General features: G+C 41.3%; 1 long non-coding RNA gene across 1 annotated transcript; it reads left to right on the top strand.

Moving 5' to 3' along the window:
• The first annotated feature begins 1875 nt into the window (after positions 1 to 1875).
• On the top strand, positions 1876 to 4129 carry LOC128316189 (uncharacterized). The gene is made up of 3 exons (XR_008299777.1): positions 1876 to 2044; positions 2354 to 2422; positions 3184 to 4129. It is a non-coding gene; the product is annotated as an uncharacterized LOC128316189 (long non-coding RNA).
• Positions 4130 to 27035: the final 22906 nt, after the last annotated feature.

Genomic DNA, 27035 nt, shown 5'->3' with positions numbered 1-27035 from the left:
CTGGTAGCAGCTCCTGACAAGGGGGTGATCTGGGCAAGTGAGGGGCCCCTGGAGGGAGGTAGTTTTCCGTTCCAACGAGACTGAACATCCATGACGAGGGGCTGCCGCAGGCTGCTTCTGGAGGTGACCCACGGCGATGGGGCGTCACACTCTTCTCGTGGCGAATCTGCATGCGGGGTTCAGGTACGAGCCCAGACATCATTGCTCAGACCACATTCTCTGGGGCTTTCTAGCACATCACCGGGTTGTGCCCCCTGGCATTCCCCTGCACCTGTCATGTTCTGGTCTAGGTATATGATTACTCGTTTATCTTTTGTCTCCCCTCCAAAGAAGGACAGAGCGATCAAAAGAGGGAACTTGGCTGTTCTGTTTGCCGCCTTATCTGCAGACCCCATCACTTCTTCAGGTGTCATGGCCACTCAATAAAGACCCATTGAAGAAGCGACCCATTGAAAAAGCGAAGTGTAGGGGAGTGAGGGAACCAGACCAGGAGGACGGTAGGCAGTGAATTTCCCAGGCCCTCTACTGGGTACGTGTGTAGGGAGAGGCTGGGGAATTTGGGGCCCACGTGAGTCTAGACAGGAGCCCAGAGGAAAGGGGGGAGGTAAAGAGGAAGCACTCTAGACCCTTACCAACCATTCAACGGCATGTATGCAGCACGGATTTTGGAGACTCTCCGATAGCCCTTGCCCTGGGAATGCAAAACTAAATATTGCGTGGCACCTGCCAGGTCTGAGGCGGGGAGACCAGCTGATGGACAAAAGCACCATTTGGAAAATGCTAGTAACGGTGGGCATCACCGTCACCATCATCATACCACGGGTTTATTGAGCACTAATTACAGCACAAGATACCAATCCAGGTCATGTTGTGCATGAAGCAACTCATTGAATCCTCACAAAACCACATGAAGTTATCATCTCTATCTTGCAGATCCAGAAACGGAGGTTACATCAATTGTCCAAGGTCACAAAACCAATACATGGGGTGGTAGGTAGGTAGGTAGAAAATTAAGGGGTTGTAGGGGCGCCTGCGTGGCTCAGTCAGTTGAGTGGCCCGACCCTTGATTTCAGCTCAGGTCATGGTCCCAGAGTTGTGGGATTGAGCCCCGTGTCCAGCTCCGTGCTAAGGGCCTGCTTGGGATTCTCTCTCTCTCTCTCTCTCCTCCCTCTCTCTCTCTCCAAAAAAGAAAGAAAGAAAAAGAAAAATCAAGTAGTTGTAAAGAAGAAAAATGAGAGAGACAGACAGAGTGAGCACCCTAACAAAACAGCAGCGTAAAGAATGACGTTTATTTTTCTCATGGGTGGTAGTCTTGGAAGATGGGCAAGCTTCTGGCCACTCCAGTCCCCCGGGTCCTTCCATCTCGTCTCTGCCATCCCCTGTTGTCATCTGTCTGGTTGAAGCTGAGGGTGGAAAAGGGGCAGGTGACAGGTTCCCACTGCCACCCCCCCTACCATTGGCCAGGATCTGGTCAACTCTGTACCTCTTGCCACAGAGGGGCTGAGGAGTACAGGTCTCTTAAAAATTGCACATGCCCAGCTACAACTATATTCTTACGGAAAATGACACTGGTTAGACTGGAGTGGGCGGATAGTAACCTTTACCACAGTGGGAAAGCCATCACACACACCTGACTCCCAAGCAGCAGGACGAGTGTGGACAAGTCAGTCCATCATGTTATCTATACGTGAGGGAAGGTGTAAAGGCCAGATCAGAGAAAGTAGGGAGAAAGATTAATATTCCACATGACCCAGGCAGAGACCGAATACACAGTGTAGTGATCACAGTCAATAATACTGTATGATATAATTCCAAATTGCTAGGACACTACATCTGAACTATTCTCACCACAAAAATAAGAAATGATCATTGTGATGTCATCGAGGCGTTACTGCTAAGGTGACGATCATACCGCGATATATAAATGTTTCCGATCTACACATCGCACACCTTAAACTTACCCAATAAATGGGTCAAGCAGAATGAGAGCGGAATCTTCTTTGCCAAGACGACACGGCGTATACCGGATATATGCGCCCAAGTGGTAACAACATGAGCAAATGCAGAAAATGTCATGTATTTCACTTGAGTATTAAAAAGTAGTCTAGTGGGGGTGGCGACGGGGACAGGGGGTGAAAGGGGTCAGGGATTGTGCGGACTGAGACCGTGCAGAGGCAAGATGGTGAATGACCTTGGATTCCATACTGTGGAGTTAATGACAGTGGATAATCATGACACTTTTTAAGCACAGGCCAGGGTTGGGGATGTGACTACATCTCTTGTTAGACTGTCTGAGCTTTGGATTATCTCCTGGAGGAAGAAGCTGTAAATCTACTCTGACTAACCCCTGTAGAGCGAATCTGATCCCCACGGGAAGTCGGTTCATCTCACAAACCATCAGAACCCTGAGATCCACACTGAGGTCAGTATTGCAAGGTGTTTCATTTCTCCCCCCCCCAAAAAAATTTTCTTTAACAATTGTATTCAGACATTATCTTCAGATTTTGTGCATAGTTAGCGGCGCTTGGGTGGCTCAGTTGGTTAAGCATCCACTTCAGCTCAGGTTGTGATCTCACGGTTTGTGGGTTTGAGCCCCGCGTCGGGCTCTGTGCTGACAGCTCAGAGCCTGGAGTCTGCTTCGGATTCTGTGTCTCTGTCTCTCTCCTCCCCTCTCCCACTCATGCTCTGTCTCTCTCTCTCTCTCTCTCTCTCTCTCTCTCTTTCTCTTCTCTCTCTCAAAAATAAACATTAAAAAAAAGATTTTGTTCATAGTTACGATTGTTTCTAAGAAATGCTTTTTTTTTAATTTCAAATGATTTTTATGTATTGATTATTTATTATTATTTATCATTTATCCAGAATTCCCTCTTGAGGGTCCAGTCCGTGCCTATTCTTGGATAAGCCTCTTAAAATAGGGGGTCTTCACAGTCTTAGGGTCCCGGAGGGCTTTGAAAATCGGATGACAAAGAAACAAAAAAGAAAAAGAAAAAAAAATCGGATGACAAATTAGAATGTACACATACGATTTTGTTGGACTCCTGGGAAACAGGGGCCTATGGTCATTAATAAAGAACCTCACTCTTGAAGACCAAAAAGGGTCTTACCACAAAGGGAGGACCAGCCTATACGTGGGGTGTGTCAGAGCCCCACAGAGTGGGCTTGATTGAGTTCTTTCTTTCCCAGACTCCCGAGATCCCAGAGCTGACAGAAAAGTGTGAGGAGGTCCAGGGACTGGTTTTCCTGAGACAAAAGGACGAACTGTATCGAGAGGTCCCTGCATGTCACAGAAAACAAGCCCAAGCCACATCTCTTGGGAGAGATGTTTGGCCTGAAGAGAGAAACTTGCAATCCCCAGTGGTAATTCAGACCAAACCGGTGGCTGTGTCTTTCCCAGTTTTTAAAAAATGCTATGTAAAAAAAAAAAAAAAAAAATGTATTTGTACTAGTTTTGTTTTCCTGATGAACATGGCATTTAGTTTCCAAGTCCAAGTTCTAATGGCCCTCCACAGGTTTTCTTATGCAAATTAGCATACCAATTTGCAGATAGGTAATAACTACATGCCTGTCTGAAGATCACCACCGTTCAAACATGTCCATTGCCATTCTTGTGTCTCCTTAGATATACATTTTTGGGAGATCACGGCTCAAGTTAGAAGTGAAAAATGCTTCTAGCTTCCCGTGACAGTTCCTCTGTCTAGAAAGCAATCAAAGGCTGCATTTTTAGTAACTAGATGCTGTTTTGATGGCTTAATCCCTCTGATTTTACAGTCCAGTCTTTCCTGGGTAGAGTCCCGAACCTGAATCTGAAAGTTCCTTAACTTTACATACACAGAAAAGATTTCAAAACTGATCTGTTCCCGATACCTCCAAGGTTCATTTGATGTGGGCGAACCAGACACAAAAACCAGCGTTGCTCCGAATTCCCCGATTATCTCCATGAAAGCAGCAGTGAGAAATTCGTGCCAAACCTGACCCAGCCATACTGAATTTCATGGTGGGAGCTTCAGTTAAGAAGAGTCAAAGATTCCCTGGCTTCTCACCAATCTGTCTACTAATAAATACACTGACTGTTTTAACATACAAGTGAAACAGATGCTATATTTTGCACTGATAGGTTTTCTTGGGAAAAGAATTCGGTGAATGTTTTCTTCAGTTCTTTTTTTTTTTAATTTTTTTAATGTTTATTTATTTTTGAGAGAGGGAGAGTGAGAGAGAGACAAAGCGCGAGTGGGGGAGGGGCAGAGAGGGAGGGAGGCACAGAATCGGAAGCAGGCTCCAGGTTCTGAGCTGTCAGAACAGACCCGATGCGGGGCTCGAACTCATGAACTGCAAGATCATGACCTGAGCAGAAGTGGGACGCTTAAGGGAGGGAGCCGCCTGGGTGCCCTTTTGTTCAGTTCTTAAGTATCTCTTTTTTTTTTTTTTTTTTGCAATACAGATACAAAGCTGCTCCCGAAAGTGAACACTATTTTAAGTGAATTAGACATAGAGTTTACTTCCAGAGTGAACAAGGCAGCCTGCAGTACTTTGCAAACTTTTCGCTCATGTAGAGATCTCGCAACCTCCAGGGTAGCTAGATTTTTGCTGTGCTAGCAAACAAGGTACCTTTCCAGCCTCTGCAGCAGGATACAATGTCTCTCAACTTGGAGTGGTTCTATCACTCAGCACATGCTTATTAAGTACCCATGCACCCAGCGCTGGTGGGGAGCAGACCCCAGGCAGAGAAGGAGCCTCAGGGAACTCAAAGCCTATCTGGAAAGACAGATCATAAATGAGTTGTAACAGTTAAGGCAATGCAATACGTATCATGCTTGGAAAGGCACTTCTCATAATAAGGCATCCCCGCATCCTGCAGAACTGCTAAGCCCTTTCTCCAACACAGAGAGAGACTCTGAGACGGCTCCTTTAATTGTTTGGATTTTGTATGTCTAGACCCACGGATTTTGTATGTCTAGACCCACTTCCCGAGCAATCTGGATATAGAAGATACTATGGCATTAGCTACGAGCTTCAGACCCTGGCTCTGCCACTTTCCAGTGGTGTGACCTTGGCCAAGTTATTTCTCTGCGACTTAGTTTCCACATCTGTAAAATGGGCCCAGTAAAAGTACCTGTTTCAAAAGATTGGTTGCCAAGCTTAATAAATGTAAGGGGTTTACAGACTGCTTAGCACACAAGAAGTGCTATAAATTTTAAATGTGTTTCTACTAAAAACATATATATATATTATATATTTATATATTTATGTATTTATATATTAATATTAATATATTATTAATATTTCACATATTGCATATAAATATATATTATAAATTTTAAATTATATTTAAATATATATTTAAATTATATACAAATATATATTATAAATATATTTATATATATTAATATTATATATATATATATATTTGTTCGGTGAATGAATGAATTGAGAATCCTTTCTCGTGATCCAAGTAGGATTCACTGTAATGAATCACATTTTATAAAGCGAGAAAATGAGTTAAGAGTATTTTAGGGTGTTTATTATTTCTTAAGATAACAGATTATGAAGTTTATCTCTCTTATTTAATGGAGGCAGAAGAAGGACAATCATGAAATATATTATTTCGCTTCTAAGAAGAACAACCCCATGGGGACAGAATTGTCCCGATTTTATGGGTTTTACGGATGAGGAAACGGCGTCTCCAAAAGGCTGAGGAACTCTGCACGCGGTTAACAGAGCTAGTAAGTGGTGCAGTTGGGATTCAAACCCAAGTCTGTCTGGTCCATCCAGAAAAAAACCTTGCTGCTCCTGGATGAAAACACCTTGCAGAAGGTCTGAAAGATAAGTTAGACTCCCCATCAGGATTCGAAAGCTCTACAGTGACAGTCAAGATCATGGCTCTGTGGTTCCATGCAGAATCAGCATTGGTTTCCTACCTTAAATTCCCTTCTCTACTTGTAAGTAACCCTGTTTGCTGATCAAGCAATAGTTTCTGTAGATGACTCAACCAAGAAAATCTGGCATTTTCACGTGTTTGATTCATTTCTGGAAATACACAGTCATGAATAAGTCACAATCTCATTAACTCTCCTCCTTGCGTCCCAAGCTTGGCTTTTCAAAATCAGAGAGCATTAGAGCTTAAAATAATGCCTCATGATTGACTCAGAATGGATCGTTTTATGCCTGCACTGTTAACTTCAGGAAATAATGATTAAAATAATCCACAATGGAACAACACAATAACCAGAACTACTCTTTCTTCTTCCTCCTTTTTTTTAATGAGAAACTCCTGATACATAAAAGGATAAAATGATAGCCATTGTTTTCTTTTTTTAAAAAAATCATGTTATTATATAATTTAGAAGCCAAAGAGAAGATTTTTGAAATCCAAAGGTGATTGTTCATTGTTCTGTAGTTTGGTGTTTGTTTTGGGTTGGAAGATATGCATCCTTTTACTTGGGAGCCGCGTGTTAAGATCATTGTGTCACCAGCTTCGGTGACGAGCTAAAAAATAAGCTCTGATCATCCCCCTATTTCTAGGCTGCCCAGAGCAAGAAATAAACTTTAGGAGATTGGGAAAGTTAAGAATTAGCCCTGGGTGCCTTCGCTTTCATGTCTGCACATCTAGAAAACAGTGGAATACATTCAGAATCCCAGAAGCATTTAGTAATTGGGTACGTGAACGAATGCAGACTCGGGGTCAATTAATAAACCCAGAATTTGCACAATATCACTTTTAGTAGATGTCGTAGCTTGCTCTGACTTTAGGACGTGTTTTAAAATACACTTTGCGGAGCGCCTGGGTGGCGCAGTCCGTTGGTCGCCAACTTCAGCTCAGGTCACGATCTCGCGGTCCGTGAGTTTGAGCCCCGCGTAGGCTCTGGGCTGATGGCTCAGAGCCTGGAGCCTGCTTCCGATTCTGTGTCTCCCTCTCTCTCTGCCCCTCCCCCGTTCATGCTCTGTCTCTGTCTCAAAAATAAATAAACGTTTAAAAAAGGAAAAAAAAAAGAAAATACGTTTTGCCATATAGCAGGTATAAAGGAAACATGCCCATAAGCTTTCTGTAATGCTATCTTTGTCTAATGCTTCCGCCGTTAACAGAGCATCTGAGGTAAATTACAGTTTTTTTTTTCAAGCACAAAAATAAATTTGTGCAACATAGTTTTAGAACTGGTAACACCCTGGCATTTTCACATTTTGGATGTCTCTGGGTCTTTCTCGATGGAGGCGAATGAGTGGAGAAATCCGCATCCACAGGGCCAGCGTTTTGAAAGAGAGCATTTCTAACGGCATGTGAGATTTTGCACCTGTAATTATTTTGGGGTACAAAATTGGCTACACCAATAATTGCTCCTATAAACAGCTAATTGTAGCTGCTGTTAGCCACTTGTGGGTGTAATTAGCTGCTTGCCCTTAATCTTCATGGAATGCCCAATTCTCCCTGTAATTAGTCAATTGTAGATGCTATTACTTTCGCAAGAGAGGAAAGACTGGATTATCTCCCTTAAAAATTGTTAGATCCAATCTTTACATTTAAATCTCGGTTTAGAGAAAGTGTGAAGAGCCATGATTGCGTTCATAAAATGGATTAGAGATAGTTTTACTCTCCGGGCCTGTATCTTAGAGACTGCATCCCCGACTGATGCTACAGGGCCATCTTTGCAACAAAACCTATTATTTTCACCTGTTGGTAGCTGGCCTTATTATTTTTATTTTTAATAATTGTATTCCCACTGGAAATACGTGGAAAATACTTAAGGTATCTCTGTGCACTTACACAACAAAATCCTGCTGTAAAGGGCCTCAACTTTTAGGAAGTTCGTTCATACAAGGGGCTCCTGAAGCTTAATACATTTAGAGGGAGAACATCCGAAAGTCTGAATTGAAACCTTAGCCCTCGCACATGCTAACTGGAGGGCTGTGGGGGTGCTGCTGAACTTCATTAGCCTCAACGTTCTCCTCCATAAAGTGGGGACAACTCCCCTACCTATCCAGGTGGTCATGAGATTTGCACAAACGAATGCGGAAACATCCTAAGCATTTGAGGAGTATTTCTTTTTTAATGTGAATTTATTTATTTTGAGATAGAGAGAGAGAGCATGAACGAGGCAAGGGTAGAGGGAGAGAGAGAATCCCAAGCAGGCTCCACGCTTGGTTGCAGAGCCCTACTTGGGGCTCCATCTCACAACCGTGAGATCACGACCTGAGCGGAAGTCAAGAGTCAGACACTTAACAGACAGGGCCACCCAGGCACCCGGAGAAATATTTCTTACTGCAGCGAGTACAATTCAGTTCTTCATGCTTATTGCATATTGGCTCCACAAATGGGAGGTACAACAAAAAACAAAAAATTCTCCCTAGCCATTACCTGTTTCCTCTCTCATGAATTTTCAGAATTGTAGTATTTAAAAAAAAAAAAGCATGAATATTTTCAAATAGCCAATTTTATAGAGTGTAAGTAATTTTAAGCTATTACCCTAAGGTGGTGGGTATGTATGTCTATCTATCTACCTATCTATCTATAGATAGATAGACATATATACCCACCACGTTAGGGTAATAGCTTAAATAGATAGAATATATGTCTATCTATCCATCTATCTATATCTATAGATGGATAGATAGACATATATACCATACTGTGGTACATTGTATATATAAATATGAACTTATATTACGTGAGTAGCATCACTCTCTGAAGTGACAAGGGATTCTTAGAATTCCAGCCCTCCTCAGATCATCCTCGTGAGCCAAATGCCCCTCCCACTTAAGGGATAAGGTAGGACGGAGACAACTGTCCAGGACGTCAGCCACGGAGCTGACAGAACCCCAGTCTTCGTCCAAGTGTTGCCTGTTTTAGTTTTTCCCCTTTTTTTAATTCTGGAAAGAAAACTCTAAAGTGTTCCCTCACTTTTGGGCTAATTTGAATCTTAGCTTTAAACTATAACATTTCTGGTTTGGGCATAAATCATCCTCTGCCCAAGAGAGATAATCAGGATATACATATATATATCATATACATACACACACACACACACACACATATGTATATGTGTATGTATATGTATATGTGTATGTATGTACATATACACACACATATATGTATATGTGTATGTATATGTGTGTATATGTGTGTATATATATGTATATGTGTATGTATATGTATGTATATATGTATATATGTGTGTGTATATGTATATGTACATGTGTATATGTATATATATGTATGTGTGTGTGTGTGTGTGTATCAGGATATATATCCTGATTATCATATGAGTCTTTGCATGTCTGCACATGGGAGTGTGTGTGTGTGTGCATGTGCGTGTGCGTGCGTGTGTATCTGTGTGGATGTGCAAGTGAATGATGTTGTCATAAAATAGACTGGAAGCCTTGGGAACTTGAAGCAATATCTTTCTCCACTAAACTGCTTTATTACTGCCATTCCGTCCCTCCTGGGCACGCAGTCAGCTGAGACCAGGCCAAATTGGCAGTCAGTCTCAGAGAGCCTGGCAGGCCCGTGATCTCTGGGAGCTCCCAGCCGGTGCCTCTCTCTCAAGCAGCCCTTCTTTCCAAGGGGCAGGAGCATCCCGCGCTCCTGGGCTGCGGTCTTTGCCCGGGCTGTGTCAGAAGCCAAGTCCAGTAAAAATATCCATTCTAACGCCATACCGCGAAGGCCTTCTCTACCTCCCGCGGTATTTTTGTTTGCAGTGACAGCGCTTTCTGCCTTCCCTCCCGATTCTCTGACTCGCTGGCACAGCAGGAAACCTTAAGATGCCAGAATCCTTAGGAGTGGCTGGAAGGAAGGGTCCCTTTGGTGACCAAGGGGTTAAACTGATAACATAGTTTTTCTCGAAAAAAAAAAGTAATTTGGGGAGATGTGTTGACTGTTGATAAGCAGGCCTGAAATAATAATCGTAGAGGCTGCTTATCACGAGCAAGCAATAGTCCTATGACAATGTTCCAGCTGATGAAAAAAATGGGAACAAAAATTAATAGTGACAGTACTGGTAGAAACAAGCCATAAATTCGATACTAAGTCATAAAATACAGACTAACCCAATAAACACATGCTACTGTTATATTAATATTGTTAAAAATACCATAACATTTTAAAAATGGAATGGAGGTAGAGAAGCACTTTTTTTAGTGGTAATTTTCACTCAGTGTCACTTAGAGGCAGAGGGTCTCCCTCTCTTTTTTTTTTTTGTTAAGCCAAAACCACCGAAACTCTAACTTCGCGCAGGAAAGAAGCTGACTTGGAAACAGAACAAGAGCAAGGTGATCATACATGTACGTCCTACAAAGAGGGAGGGGAGAGGGAAAAGGAGAGAGAATCCCAAGCAGGCTCCGCACTGTCGGTGAAGAGCCCCACGCGGGGGCTCGAACCCACGAACTGTGAGATCATGACCTGATCCGAAACCAAGAAGCAGGCACTTAACTGAGCCACCCGGGCGCCCCTGTCGAAGGCTTTTTTTTTTTTCAATAAACCAAGCATTTTACATCTGTCATGTCAGTTAATCATCCAAAGAACATTTCTAGTAGGACTTCCTCTTCCCATCTTGGAGCGAGGAAAACCAAGAACAGTTGAGCAAGTTGTCTACAGTGACACAGCTAGCTGATGTCCAAATACAAGACTGCCTGACTCCACACTGGGGTTTATAAATCAGGTGCAGCAGGGGCCAGAGCCTAAATATAGAGGGACACAAAAAAAGAGGTGGTCAGCTATGCCTAAGAACGCATCCAGTGAAGGCTGCTGTGGCTCAGAGCCAGCTGATCGTGGCCATTTCCAGACTGGTTGGTTTTTTTCCAAAGCAGCCCAAAACCCAGATTGTCATCTAGCCAGAGAATTTCAAATTCCTGAAATTTAGGAATCTGTGCTCTGGAGCCTGTATTCTCTTCTCTACACTTTCCCTGCGAAGAAAATCCATCTAAACCAAAAAAAAAAACAAAAAAACGAGTACCTCTGATTAATGCTTGTTTCACTTTGGAGATTTATCCTTCAAGAAATACTTCCATTCCAGACAATGTAGCATGATAGTATAATCTTTTTTCCTTAAAGTGTTTTTTTTTTATTATCCTTAAAATTCCCGAACCATATCACAAATATTAATTGGAGATCAGTGAGGGGTACATTGTCATGTAAAAAAGCAGAACACTAGTCACCGAGAATTTTTTTAATCTGTTTCTTATCATTGGAGCCTTATCACCTTCTTAGAAGCTTGTGCCGATCGCCTGACTTTTAAAGCCCAAAAGACCAATAATGAAATGCCACCCTTCTTCCCGAGAATATAAGCCTGTAGCATTCCTGTTTTAAACTGGAGAAACAGATGAGAGGAGATCATTTGACTAATCAAGTCTGTAGAACTTGACAGACACATACATACAACTACCCCATGCTCTTGCTCTGGTTTCTGGGAATGAATTTGATGGGGACCTTTGAATGCACCTGCCCGGGCTGGTTACAATACAACACCTTTGCGCTCCAGAGTCCCTTACTTGCCTCTCTTGAATACGACCAACATGACACCAAATGAGATGTTTACGTAAGTTTCAGGAAATCACATATGATTTACCAAGAACGATTTTCTAGTATTTTTAATCTCCTCATGGCCGGCCTTGTAAATAACAGAAATCAGGTCTCTACCAGCAACGCATTTGATTTCCATTTCTGGTTGTTCCCCCCACCCCTCCTTTATTCCAGCCCTCTGTGTGATAAGCTTTCATTCTCGACAGGACATCAGAACTTGACTTAATAGGGCAGCAGGGGTAAAATCGCCAGCTCTTTACATGTAGGGAATCCTGAGGTACATACAAGCCTCGTTCTAAGATGTGATAACGTAATCTAAAGCCAGGCCTAGCCTGTCAGTTCGGGTCTAAAGGGATTTGATTCAGTGTCAGCACCTTTGCCTCCCGAGGTCACTTTCTGTTCTCGCTTTTCTTATAACAAAAGGCAGGGGCGGGGGAAGGGGACTATGGGGTGTGTGTGTGTGTGTGTGTGTGTGCGCGCGCGTGGGCCTGTGTGTGCGTGCACATACACACGTGTTTTTTCAAGCCCTGTGAGTTCCTCAGCTGCTGTTTGTTGAGCACAGGGCCTTTATTTCGGCCTCCTGAAACATTTTCATTAGACAGAGGCCTCTGAAGTAGGCTCGAAACGTGGATTGTGCAACTAAAAATCTTAGGCCTCTCCAGAAGCAGCCTGATTGAAATCAGCACTGTGTCAGGGCCTGTCATATCTCAGAAAAGACATAAAACACACGGAAACATCAATACGCAACAAGCTTCTGACAGCTCTGAGACATTCCAGCTGACAAGAAGAGAAAAGCGGTGAGGTTAGGGCTCAGGGGGGGTATTTAAAATGCCTAACAGCCAGCCGAAGTGTTGGCAGACTTCAGGGAGGCCGGGAGAAGACAAGATAAAGTCTATCAGGTTATCACCTGGTTCGAGGTGGATTCCTCCTCGCAAGGCCACCGGGATGAGACAAGGACACAACAGCTTGTTCTCGACCCCACCCCCCGCTTTATTTTTAAATGTTTCCAAGAATCATGCTGCATTTATAGTGTTGCCCAGACAACGTTTGTGCAAGGAAAGATTAAAAAAAAAAAAGTTAAAAAGAAAAAAAAAAAAAAAGGAGAAATCTGTGAGTTAAAGAATTTTGCTTCTAGCCACAATGTACAGAAATCAAAAAGGATTAACAAGGTTTTTTTTTTCATTTAATTTCCTGTACACCAGAAGCTTTTGTTAAGAGATCAGAGATATTGCTATTTATTGAATTTTTAATATGATCTTTATTAAAAGGCAGCACACATGTTTGGTTTTCCCTCTCTGTCTCTCACCCTCCCTCTCTGTTTCTCTCTCTCTCTCTCTCTTTTTAACATGCATGTTTATAACAAGCAAAGGCCAGGAATGAACCTTGGTTGTTTGATCCCAGTGCTTTTACAGTATGTGGGAGCATTCAGATATAGGACATGCTTAAAATTTTAAAAAGAAAACAGATATCTGGCCCTCCACTCTTTTCAATGGTTCTTGGTCTTACAATGCAAGAATTGGTCATTGTGTATTAATCCTTCAAGTATTTGGGCCAGCCGGGAGACTTGTGATGAATGTCTTCTAGTCCAATATGCTCAATCACAAGCAGGTAAGTGAAAGCAAGAGGCAGTAATTTGCACCCTGGTTTATCCCCCTTCGTGGGCTGTGTAGGACACATGTTTTGCTATGTGCAGACTCCTGGTTGTGTTTCCAAGAGAGCTCCCTCTATTAAAAAGGATTAAATGCGTCTGTGGGGGATAAGAATGGGTAAACTTGGATTCCAGAGTCGCAGGTTACAGAGTCAAAAGGAGGGTTGTGCCATCTTTTGAAGGCCAAGTTCATCTTTTATATTCTAGAGCGTGTTTCTGTAGACCTCGACGGCATGTGCACGTTCAGCTTTTTCCACACTCAAATCTTATTCGTTTTATGTCCGTTACGTCATGCTCGTTTGGGCCTTCACAGAAAACCAACCAATCTCAAAAAACATAAAAGATAGGGACGCAGTAAGTGATCGGATGGCAGAAGACCAAACAGTCCAACGTTGCCATTCCAATCACATGGGGGCAATTTTCCTATTATTACTCAGCTTCAGTGTTTCGTCTATGAAATGAGAATAATGAGGTCAGGGGTTGTTGTGGGGGCAAAATGAGATATCGTATGGAAAGCTGCCCTGTACAGTCCACGATGCTATTCATTTTTGTGATCATTTTAGTGAAAGCCAAAGGAAGAGAGAAGAGCCCAGTAATGAAGAAGAGGAAAGGAATGCTCAACACTTAGGCTACAGTTAGCAACTGCCCTTGGACAAAAATGGAAAGCTGAGCCTAGCATCTGGATGGCTATGCTGGGGGAGTCCTCAGATGCCCTTCCAGCCATCCCAGCCATTGAAGCTCTGTCAACAGTTGAAGAACCACCCACAGTTACCATGAATGACCAATTCATTACCGTTATGCCCAATTATAATAATACAGAAGAATGATATCTGATTTCCAGTGCCTGATGGCTCCCTTTACATGTATTATGTTCTCTGGCTCTTACAATACTCTTATGAGAAAGTCAGTATTTTTAGCCCCATTTTACAGATAAAAAAATCAGATATGGAAACTTTGAGCTGCTCCCCAGGATCCTATAGCAAAGGGTTTTGTTTTGTTGGAAGTACATCTTTGCGCTTTCTCCCTCCCTTTTCAACACTATGAATCGTGCAGGTAATCGAAACCCGGGCAAAAGCTGTGTCTAGCCCCAATACCAGAGGGAAAAAAAAAGGAAACGGGGCAGAGCAAGCTCTGAGCCAAGAATTCTCGTGTCTGATAGTGGGTGGAGCCTTCAGTACCCACCATGGCCCGGCCCCTGCAGGGCTGAGAGTCCCTGCTTTCTTGGTTCCTCCAACCTGGGAGGCTTCTCATTGGTGACCAAAATCACAGCTAAACTTGAGCCTGCATCATGAGAAAGTGGGGAGACGCAGGCAGTTGTGTCCTCACGTCCACTTTGCTCACTCTCTTTTTTGTTTACGTGGGAAACCCAAACACTTTGCACCTGTAGAAGTTGACATGGTGGCCAGTTGGAAAGCTAGACCGACCCTTTGTCGACCGGTTCAGTGCAAATCTCTCCAGGTTAATAGCTCCTTCCACTTTGGGCTTAACGAGTGCCTAGAAAGCATTTTTTGCCACACAAATCTACGCTAGAAATCCTGCTCTTTTATCATTTAATGGGTTACCAGCACAAAACCCAACTGCAAGCTCCATTTATAAGAGAATGAACATAGCGTGACTGGAAGCTCATGGAGTCGAGCCGTGTGGTCGTTCATGTATGAACTTCCAGCATCAGGGACAACATCCGTTACAAAAGGAAGGCTGAATCATTAAAAGAGACCCTCTTGCTCTATTAATACACTAAAGCATCTCCAAATAAGAGAAAAACTTTAAAGTAATATGTGTGACTCATTATAAATGAGATGATATATACTTTAGGATTTTTAAAAATGCCTCTTATTCATTCTCGCATTAAAAACAAAAAAAAAATCGGGGCGCCTGGGTGGCTCCGTCGGTTAAGCATCCGACTTGCGCTCAGGTCATGATCCCACAGTCTGTGAGTTTGAGCCCTGCATCGGGCTCTGTGCTGACAGCTCAGAGCCTGGAGCCTGCTTCGGGTTCTGTGTCCCCCTCTCTCTCTGCCCCTCCCCTGCTCGCACTCTCTGTCTCTCAAAAATCAATAAACATTAAAAAAAATTTTTTAGACCAAAAAAAAATCAATTTGGTGAGCACCTACTCTGTGTTGGGGACCGTGCTGGATGCTGGAATTTACTGGTCAGCTCTATGGTCCCCGCATTTACTGGCACAAAATTTCTATTAAGGTAAATTCTGTGGCGAGTAAGAAACTGGTTTGAAGCATGTGATTTTCTCATAAAAATGATGACTTTCTTGATCATCTCCAATGTTCACATTTTAGGCTGATGGGCAGGTAATCACTTAGGCTCCCTAAAGAGGAGTCTTCCAATGTTGGAGGAAATGAGGAATTTGAGTAGAAATAGAAGTTGCAGGGAGCATGATTTTTATTTGTGCCGAAAATGTCATTCTGGAGAAAATTACAGTCACCAATACTTTTCAAAAGAAAGGGAACTAGTGAGGTGGGTAATATGGAAAGAAGCTGCATTTCTGTACTATCAGAGCAATAGTTTCAGATGCTAAACATATTAAGTACTTCCCATGACTTTTCATTATACTCTAAAGCTTAATGATTGTTTTTCATGTCTTCGATGTTGCTTATAACATTGAACACCCTTTTCTTTGGATTTTGATAGATGTACATTGGCATATCATCCTGCTGGAATAGTAAATGTCTATTTCCATGAATGACAAAGCATATTGCATTTAATGGCTGAGCAAGAAAACAAAATCTAGGAAACCTGCACGTAAACAAATATTACAGATCAAATCATTTAGTCTCAATGGAAACTCCAGAGAGAGTGCTGTGTCATGAACGTGATGCACTTTTTCTTCTTTTTGCTCTCCATGTGACGTTTTGCCCATAAGAAGTATTTATTATTTTCATATTTGAAAGACTGGTGGCTTTTGTGCCTTCCTTGAAAGGAAGCTGAAATCAGAAATTCACCTTTTGAATGGATCCAGATAGTTAACTGGTCTCCATAATTGGCTTACTCTCTCTTCTACTTGTGTGGAAGCTTCCAGGGCATTCCTATACGGGAATATGGTCCTGTATCCTGCTTCTATCATGTGTGGTAGAATTTCTACAACGACTTTCAGCAATTCAACACGTTTCATCAAATGTTGGGCAGTAAACTGAGCTGAACTCAAAAAAGAATGGGAGAATTATAACGTGAAGGTCAAGGCTTGGACTTTCAGAACAGATCTGCTTTGAAATCCAGGAAAGATCCAGTCCCGGCTGCGAGACTTGGAGTAGGACCTGACTTTAGTCTCTCCAAGCCTCAGTTTTCCCATCTGCAGCCAGGGAATAATACTATTACTGTGAAGATTAAAATAACTCAGTTAAAGTACTTAACCTAAACCGAGTGCCCAATTAACCGTAATCATTATTAAATAACATTTTCAATATCATTTGAGATCATTGAGTTTGAACAGATGTACTTGAGTTGGGGTGGCTTTTAAAAACATTCTCAAATCCTAGGTCTGGAAATTACGTCACCCTTTTTTCCAACCAGACTACACTTAGTATCCATTCTAGGAGTCTAAATAATCAGTTATCTGAATCATGACACGGTATGGCAATTAGTATAGCCCAAGAATCTTTTATTCTAGGAATTAAATAGAACGCTTATTTTCTGAAGTCTCTGCTTTTTTTTTAACATCATATATTTTAGTTATTAATTTCATTAAGCCCTAAGATGTTTGAAGGGTCACCGTCATAACTAAAACTATTCAATTAAGACTCATCCTTCTATTCGGGTTATTCATCTCTGGATACCTGATGATTAATCTTGCTATCAGATATTTATGTAGAAACAAATTATTATTTTTTATCCCAAAAGAAAACAGACCATCAGACTGAAAGTTTTTAATGGATGCTATTTACATGCCCTTTTTTCTGTCTGTCTTCCAAACAAATGCTCCTGTTACATGAATCCGCCCAGGAGCATTATCAGAGGCAGAATTATAAAGTAAATCCAAATACCCAATGGAATGAATACAAGTAAAGTTTGTTTGTTTGTTTGTTTGTTTGTGGGATTGGTGGGGGTGTTCCTTTGGAATGACATTTATGTTGAAGACTCTCAAAATCTTGCTAATCTAAATGGCCTTATCTGCTGTATCCTCAGTGACAAGACAGAACACTACCAGAGGCTAAATTCATGGTGTTTACAGGAAATTTATTTCCCAGATCCTCCTATTTTGTGAGTAAATGCTGGTGCCGTAGGTGGGTAGTTTCCACTCAGGCATATGAGAGACAACTTCTCCAGGGGACTGTTCAAAATAGACACATCTGTGATGTATAGGTCACTAAGTACATTTCTACTTTTGTTTCTTTAACAAATATACTTTTTTTTTTTGAGAGAGAGAGAGAGAGCAAGTGCAAGGAGAAGCAGAGGGAGACTGAGAAAGAGAATCTTAAGCAGGTTCCACACTTAGCATGGAGCCCGACCTGGGGTTCGATCCCACAACCCCACGGATCGGAACCTGAGCTGGAAATCGACAGTCAGACGCTTAACCGACCGAGCCACCTAGGCGCCCCAACAAATGTACATTTTTAAATTCGTCCTCCCCCCCAAAAAAATACACTAACTTTTCTATTTTTTTTGTATCGGAAGTAAAATGGATATAATAGTAACATTTATACCTCAAAGGCTTTTGTGATGTGAAATTAAAATAATCCTTGCAGTGTACTAATTCCAATGCCTGACCCCTGGTAAGCGCTCTGTAAATGTTTTCTGGTTTTAAACATTACCATTTTATTGTGCTAAACTTAAGTAGAAAATTCGAGGGAGTTTGGTAAATACATCATGGACAATAACACTGGTGTAGGCTTCTTGTGGGTTTTTAAGAGTACATACATTTTCAAAAGATTTAAAGCTCCTATCTAGGGGCGTCTGGGTGGCTCAGTTGGTTAAGGGTCCTCTTCAGCTCAGGTCATCATCTCGTGGCTCATGACTTCGAGTCCCACATCGGGCTCTGTGCTGACAGCTCAGAGCCTGGATCCTGCTTCAGATTCTGTATCTCCCTCTCTGTCTCTGCCTCTCCTTCTCTCTCTCATTCTCTCTCTCTCTCAAAAATAAATAAACATTAAAAAATAATTAATAAAGCTTCTATCTAATTATAATTGCATAGTTTGCACTTAATACTGGAGAAAAGGCTTATGAAGTTCTGCCCCCCAAAAAAAATCCCACCGATTTTCATATCCTTATGTAAAAATCAGAGAGGTTGAGAAAATGATTGACACCGAGGTCATTATTTTGGAATGATTATCAGAGGTATAATATGAAAAAGCAACTCGCTTTCTGAAGGAATGAGGACAGTGAAAATTATCTCACACTATTATAGTATATTAGCATATATCCGTCCTGACCACTTATTAGAAGCACTACTCGGGCACAAGGAAACCAGTAAGTATTGAAGCTTTAATCTTCTTTTTTTTTAATTAAAGGAAGTTGTGACCTAAAATTCGTATTCGTCCATACAGTATTGAAGGCAAGGAAAGGGAAAAGGAAATGTTGAATTATGTCCACTTTTTAATCCACGTGTCCAATTGGGGAATGTTTATGATTCTACAGGAAGGGGTACCCAGTGAATCATACAACAGGACTGTGCAAACTGACTCAGTTTTCTGCCCATATTATTTGCTGTTGCAGTTACTCTTTAAATTGATGCTTTATTCTCTAAAGCCAAAAAAATTCTAGCCAAAAAAAAAAAATAGACAATCCAAACAAAAAGAGAATCTCGTGATGATGGGTCAAAAAGAATCAAATTGGAAGCGAGCAGACAAATCCAAAAGGGGGAAGGGGGCATTCTGCAAACAAACTGATCTATTCGCTCTCAAAAAGTCATAGTCATGAGAAAGAGAATGTACTGGTTAAAAAAGACTCAGTGGTGTAACAGCCAACTTCAATATGTGGTTCCATAACTCACCCTGCAAAGGATATTTGGGGCCAATTGTGTAATCCAAGCACAGGCTGAATATCAGTCCATGAACATTTACTGACATGGAAAGGTGTAGATCACTGATTGGAAAAAGCAGATTACAAACCAGTGTGCACAGTGTGGACTTATTTTGTTGAAAATGATACATGCACACGGAAAGATCCAGAGGAGTATGCATAAATGTTAACAGTAGTAAAGTCTCTAATAATAAAAGAGTTTTTGAAGAAAGGGCTCTACTGATTTTCTATTTCTTCTGCTAAGAGTACTGGGACTTGCTTTTTTTTTTTTTTTTTATTTTAAACTACATGGACTCAAATATCAAGTGGAGAAAATGTTCCATTAAAGTAGACACATCCAAGGTAACGTGTAATCATTCTCACACATGCTGCTTAAGAACCTTTTGTATTTGTCAGAGTCAAGTTCACTGATCGCTTCCTTTTACATTTATCTGACAATCGGGGCTATTTTTATGAGTTAGAGGAAAGCAAACGGGTTTCTCCTTTGCCTGTAGTTATTAGAAGATGCACTTAAAACCCCTGATTTGAAACCATCTGCGTCATGAGATACTGAGCTGGTCCTGAGTGAACTAATGAAAGCCTCTTTGAAGACACTTGATTTTGAGCATCTCAGCTAGTGCTGTGCTCAAACGCCCCACTGCAACCCACAACTTTTCCACGCAGTGAATTCAGAGCCTAGGGAGCGAGTCTTCCTCTGTGAGACTTCACTTCCGAAGATAAGAACTGAAAAAGCATCTACATTTACAAAAAATACTTAAATGTTCTCGTGCCCCTTCTGCTACTGATTAAGAACTATTTTTATAAATGGTTATCAGATTCTAAACACAGTTCATTCTCTTGCCTTTTTCTTCTATCACATGTCCCCATTTTTAATTAAAGCGCCCTGCATTATAATGAGTTTACAATATATTTGCATCCCATTAATGAGCTTTGGAAAAGAACCCTAGCCATACACCCTCCTCTACTCTTTCCGTTTTCAAGTGTTACAAAGCTAATTATTGGGGAAATTGCAACTCGCAAATCAGGAGTTTCAAAACCACTTGAATTGCAGAAAGAAAGAAAAATGTCACTAAGCCTAAGAAGGTTTTTTTTGCGTGACAAGCAACGGACTCGAGCACTAGCGGTGATCTCTGACAAGATGCTATGAGACAAAGCCGATGACCCAACTCCCCTTTAGGAAAACCACAAAGGTGCAACCTAGGTTAGTGGGCATCTAACCAATTCCTCATGAAGAAGAGTAGGCACCCAGATGTCAAAAATGAGGGTACCCTTCTCATTTGGAGACTGCTCAGCTCAAAAGGCTGGGATCTTGTTGGCAAATTTAAACTTTTGCAAACTTTCTCCCATGATACTTTGGTATTAACCCTACCTCTTACTGTGTGTGTGTGTGTGTGTGTGTGTGTGTGTGTGTGTGTGTGTTTAGAAGAAATATTTCATTCAGTGTTTCTTGATGTTTGCATTGAATCAGGTCAACTAAGGTTTCTATCATTTTCACTAGAGTACGCAGGATTTTTCATGGATACTGGCTTTAGTTTTCTCTTTTATGAATTTGTAATATTTCACATTATATATTCTCTCTCTCTCCCTCTCTCCCTCACGAGAGGTAAAATCATCTCAGTATTCTCTTCCCCATTTCAATTCTTTGATGTAGCATTATCTTTTTCCCCCCATGATGAACACCCCTCTAAGGCCATAATCCCTTTTCTCTGCAACAAAAGAATCTGGACTTTTTCATTAAAGTCCAGTTCAGCAAAATACAGCCATCTGTTTGACTCTGTGTGTTAAATGTCACATTGCCTTGTTGGGAGAACAGATGCCCAGCTGACGACTCTACAGATGTAATAGGATGGGTACCGAATGCCTCACTTCAGGGCCACCTCAAAGGTAGGTATTTGGGCTTCACCCAGTTTTACCCTTACTTGATGAACCCAAAGGGAGTGTTTCAGCCATTTTGATATATGTATTAAGTTGTGTCTTAGTTTACACTTTCTGAAGATTAATTCTGATCTTCGTCTCCCTTCTTTCGTGGCTGTCATTCGATCCTAGTTTGAAAAATGTCTCCACTCCTCCCCTCCAGTCCTCCCTTCTGAAGACCCTCGCCTTCAAGCCTCCCTCTGTTCTCTCCAAACTGAACTTCCTGATGTTTGATTCTCCCACTCCTAATTTTATACTTCCTCCACCCCGGTTCTGAGACCTGGAATAATGCCCTCTCTTTCAAGTCTGCTCCCCCGCCCCCCCTTGCTTCAAATCCCACCCCTTTCACAAAGCTTTCTTTATGTGGTTGGTGGTATTGGGCAGTGGTCTAGGGAAGTGGGTAATGAATGTATTCACATATGTAGTGGAGGGTGAGAAAATAGAATGGATAATTGGATTTTGCACACACGGGCTCATTAGCCAACCTCAAGACACCCAAACATGAAATGAAAGTAAATGGTCCGTGTATCACTTCCTTCTGTAATATACTGCAAATGCTACAAAGGTCGGGGTCAGATATTCTGTTCCGTTTGCGTCCGTCTTCTTTCACCAAGGACTAAACAAATACCTCAGAAGGAAGCGGGCGTCTATGGCCTCTCCAGGTGAGAGGGGCAAGATGACAAGATTTTTTTTAGTCTGATGAACCTTGGAGAACATTGGAAGAGCCTCTAGTTGGTTCACACACGGGTAACTGAGCAAGGTCTGGATACTTTTCCATTCCTACTCAGGGTCAAAGGCCCATTTGTCCCAGAACTGGGATTAGCATCATGTCCCCTTGGTTCCTGATTGCAGTCAGGATCATTGTCCTTACTTGAAGAGAATTCAGTAGGTAAGCTTAAATTTATCTTGTCCATCTTGGCATCTTAGCATAACCCTACTGGCCATCCTAGGGTTCACCGCTGACCTTCTGGTCAATATTTAAGCTTTCATTTAGTTCTATGGGAACCTAAAATGTGTGTCTGGGGGGGGAATATTGTACGCAGTATTTCATATGCTCTAACATAGTATAAATTAACTAGAAAGGCAATAGACAACCTATAAATAATTTATAGTATTTATTTCTACCCCATTTTTGTGGGATAAGCAAGGGGTCACGAAATTTGGGGTAAGATTTGTGCATCCATTTAAACACGTTTGTTTCCACAGTATATGTCACCGCATATAATGCAGATAGTTGCTAGATGCAAGGACACTTTTAGGACTAATAAAGGACCGTCTTCTACAACCACATTTGGGAGCTCAGATCTAGTTTTGAGCGCATTGGGAGACCATTAAGGGCTTAAGAACAGGCAATGATATGATGAGATCTGCATAGTAAGGAGACCCTGTGGCTGCAGCGGGGGCCTGGTTGGAGGGAGACCAGGAGCAGGGAGACAGTTAGGGTACAGTGGCAACATCTGGTGGAGACAGGCACCGAAGAGAACTGTGAGGACGGCACCCGCATCGCTTCTTGTGTTGAAATGGCTATTACTGGGACATCTGGGTGGCTCCGTCAGTTAAGTATCCAACTTCAGCTCAGGTCATGATCTCACACAGTTCATGGGTTCGAGCCCTGCATCGGGCTGTGTGCTGACAGCTCAGAACTTGGAGCCTGCTTCGGATTCTGTCTCTCTCTCTCTCTCTCTCTCTTTCTGCCCCTTTCTCCCTTGTGTGTGCATCGTGCATGCGTGTGCGCTCTCTCTCTCTCTCTCTAAAAAATAAATAAATAAAAATTAAAAATAATAATAAATGGCTATTACTAAATCTCCCACTCTGCTTTTCCTCTCCCTCTCCTACCTGGAAGTTTCCAAAGGTCTCAACCCCACTTACCAGGCCAAACACATTCCCTCTAACTTCACCTCAGTCACAAAGCTGAAAGACAAGGAAGGAGTCAAGGGTATGCCTAAATCAGGCGACCTATATTGGATATCAAATCAAGTGCTCCTAGAAATTAATAGCCATAGCTAATGTTTATTCAATCCTTCCTGCACATCCAGCTTAACCCACACAACAATCCCATGGGGGGAGGTACTGTTATCATCACTCTGTGGGGCAAAGAAATGAGCACAGAAAAAGAAAAAAATGCGTTCAGTGTCACTCAGCTAGCAGAAGGTCTCCAGATCATCTAACTTTTGTGCCCAGACCCTGACTAAACTCCATTGCTTCCTGTTGTTATGACCCATAGCCCATGTGACTGTGGGCTGACCAGTACCTATTATAAAATTGCTATGGAAAATGAGTTCCCAGTTCCCCAAAACACATATACATTTCAAGTGAGCCGCACTAGTGGCAAATATGTAAGACGTATTTGAAGGAAACCATAAACGTTGATGCAAAGTTACAAAAGAAGATGCAAATAAATACATACCTTATGCTCCCAGATCCTAATGTTGAAGATGATAATTCCAGCAATACCCTACCAAATTGATTCATAAATTCAATAAAACCCAAAGCAAAGTAGCAACAGGACCTTTTTTGAAATTTAACCAATGATAATATGTATCTCAAAGGAAAATAGTATATAAGAATAGCCAAGAAAATCTTTAAAAGAAAAGAAAAAAACAATTGTGGAAATAGAGACTGCCATATAAAGAGCAAACTATATTATAAAACCACAATGAGAGTATTTACTGGTGTTGCCTTAAATAAATAAATCACAATAGATAATAGAAAACCTCGAACCAAATGTAGCCAGATAGATAGATAGATGATAGGTAGATAGAGACTGCATTTATAGGAATTTAATATGTAACAATGGACAGATTTTGAAAGAGTGGAGAAATGGCAAAATATCCAGTAAAAGTTGTTGAGAATATTGCCTGCTCAGTTGAGAAAAAAAGAAAAAGACAAAAAAAAAAAAAAAAAAAAAACCACACCAAAAAAGCTACATCACTGTGGAAGATATTCAAGATAAATTACAGATAAATTTAAAAACTAAAGAAAGAACCAAGTTATTAAAAGAAACCCTCGAAAGAATGTATTTCATTTAAAAAAAAAAACCTTTTTATTTAAAATACAAACTACAGGGACACCTGGGTGGCTCTGTCGGTTACGCATCCGACTCTTGGTTTAGGCTCAGGTCATGATGTCACAGTTGGTGAGAGTGAGCTCTGAATCGGGTTCTGCATTGCCAGCACGGAACCTGCTTGGGATCCTCTTTTTCCCTCTCTCTCTGCCCTTCCCCTGTGTGTGTGTGTGTGTGTGTGTGTGTGTGCACATGTGCATTCTCTCTCTCTCTCAAAATAAAAAATAAAAAAATAAGGGCACCTGGGTGACTCAGGTCAAGGGTCTGACTCTTGATTTTGGCTTAGGTCATGATTTCACAGTTGGTGAGATCTAGCTCCTCACTGGGCTCCACACTGACAATGTGGAACCTGCTTGGGATTCTCTCTCTCTGCCCCTCGACTGCTCACTCTCTCTCTTTCTTCTCTCTCTCAAAATACATACACTTGAAAACGAAATAAATAAGAGGGTGCCTGCGTGGCTCAGTCATTAAGCATTTGACTCTGGCTCAGGTCATGATTTCACAGTTCATGAGTTCAAGTCCCACATTGGGTGACCTCGAACTCCGCTTCTGGTGACCATGAGCCCCACTTCAGGTAAAATGTGAGCGCTGGGTGAGCTCCACTTCTCTCTCTCTCTCTTCCCCCACCTTTTCTCTCTGCCCCTCATTCACTTGCTCCCTCTCTCTCTCAAAATAAATAAATAAATATATAAACTGAATAATAAAATAAATAAAATACAAACTACAGATGCCAAAAAGATCAATAAATCTGGCTTCATCAAACGTGTAATGTATGAGAAATATAACAAATGGAATTCAAAGTAAAGAGATGAACTTGGAGAAAATACTATTGCAAACAAAACACTATATTTAGAAAATAAAAGAACTCTTAAAGGCCAAAGAAATGAAGAAGATCTACCCAATTAAAAAAATGGTATCAAATTAGCCCAAAACAGAAAACGAGAATATTGGAAGACTGACACTTCATGACTTCAAAACTTACTACCGAGCTACAATAATCAACAGTGTGCAACTGGTAAAAGGACAGACATAAAGAACAGCACAGAGACTTCAGGAAAAATGTGAACAAACCTTACATTTATGGTCACTTGACTTTCCACAAGGAAGCCAAGAGTATTTGATGGGGCAGGAGTTTTTCAACAAATGGTTCTGGGATATCCACAGGCAAAAGAGTGAAATTGAATCTCTACCTCACACCATATGCAAATAGTAACTCTAAACTGGTTACACACCTTTAATTATAAGAATTAAAACTATCAACTTTTGGAAGGAAACAAACACGCAAATATTTGTGACCTTGGATTTTGGTACTACAATGACAGCAAAGCAAAAGTGACAAAAGAAAAAAATAGATAAATAGCACCTATCACAATTTAAAACTTTTAGGCTTTGAAGGACGTCATCAAGAAAATGAAAAGACAACCCACAGAACGGGAGAAAATATTTATAAATCATATATCTGATAAGGGACTTGTAACCATAAAAAAAAAAAACTCAACTCTTAGAAGTCAAAAATGAAGGCAATCTAATTTTTTAAATGGGTCAAAGATTTGAATAAACATTTCTGCAAGGAAGATATATAAATGGCCGATAAACACATCACTATTCATTAGGAAAATGCAAATCAAAAGCACAATGTAATGCCAGTTCATACCCATTAAGAAGACTGTTATCAAGAAGACAGATAATAGCAAGTATTAGAAATGATGTGGAGGGGGTGGTGCCTGACTGGCTCAGTCAGCAGAGCTTGCTTGCGACTCTTGATCTCAGGGGTGTGAGTTCAAACCCCATGTTGGTCGTGGAGTCTACTTTAAAAAACTGATGTGGAGAATTGGGAAACCTCATTCTTTGCTGGTGGGAATGCAAAATGTACAGACACTTTGGAAAACAACGTGTGGTAGCTCCTCGGAACTTTAAACATCATTATCATATGACCCAGCAATTCCACTACAAGGTATATATCCAAGACATTTGGAAACATGTCCATCCAAAACCTTGTTCGTGGATATTTAGAGCAGTAGTATTCACCATAGCAGAAGTACAAGCAATCCAAAAGTCCCTCAACTGATGATTGCATACACAGAAAGGGGTATATCCATACAATGGACTATTATCCAGTCACAAAAGGAATGAAGGACTAATGTATACAACATGGAGGAAACTTTGAAAACATTACACTCAGTGAAAGAAGCCAGCCATCAAACGCCACACAGTGAATGATTCCATTTATACGGAATGTTCAGAACAAGAAATCCATAGGGACAGATTAGTGATTGCCAGGGAAGAGTAATGGGGAGTGACCATTAATGGGTGCGTAGGAGATTTCTTTTGGAGATCATCAATGTACAACTTTGCCAAACATACAAAGACCACTGAATTGTACATTTTAAAGGGAGTGAGCTTCAAGGTTTGTGAGTTATATCTCTATTTTTTTCAACGGGTAACGATGGAACAGAAAATCCACAAAAGGTGCATATGAATGAAGATGGACTGACTCTACTTGATCGGTAATCAGGGAGACACGATAAACATCACAATGAGAGATCACTTCATATCCATCAGATTTGCAAAAGCCAACACATCTGACAAACCCAAGAACGGGAGGAGATATAATGTAATAAAAACTCTGATGGAGACTGGCAAGACAAATGAGTATCACTCCTTTGGAAAACAACATGGCAACACTCCGTAAGACTGCAAATTCATGCTTCCATTGCTTCAGCAATCCCACCTCTGGGTTAAACCCTAGAGAAAGCCCGACATGGACACAAGTTCTACTCACATATATTCTTTATATCATTATCAACAGGCAATGAAAACAATTTGTATTTTTATCAAGGAAGGAATAATGAAATTATGCTATTGCTATACTATAGAATGTGATGCAGGATGTAACAGGAATTAGGCAAATCACTATATACGGATACTTAAAGT

The sequence above is a fragment of the Acinonyx jubatus genome, chromosome B3 (genome assembly GCF_027475565.1).
Source record: "Acinonyx jubatus isolate Ajub_Pintada_27869175 chromosome B3, VMU_Ajub_asm_v1.0, whole genome shotgun sequence".
Taxonomy (NCBI): domain Eukaryota; kingdom Metazoa; phylum Chordata; class Mammalia; order Carnivora; family Felidae; genus Acinonyx; species Acinonyx jubatus.
This window is presented reverse-complemented; position numbering and strand designations above follow the sequence as displayed.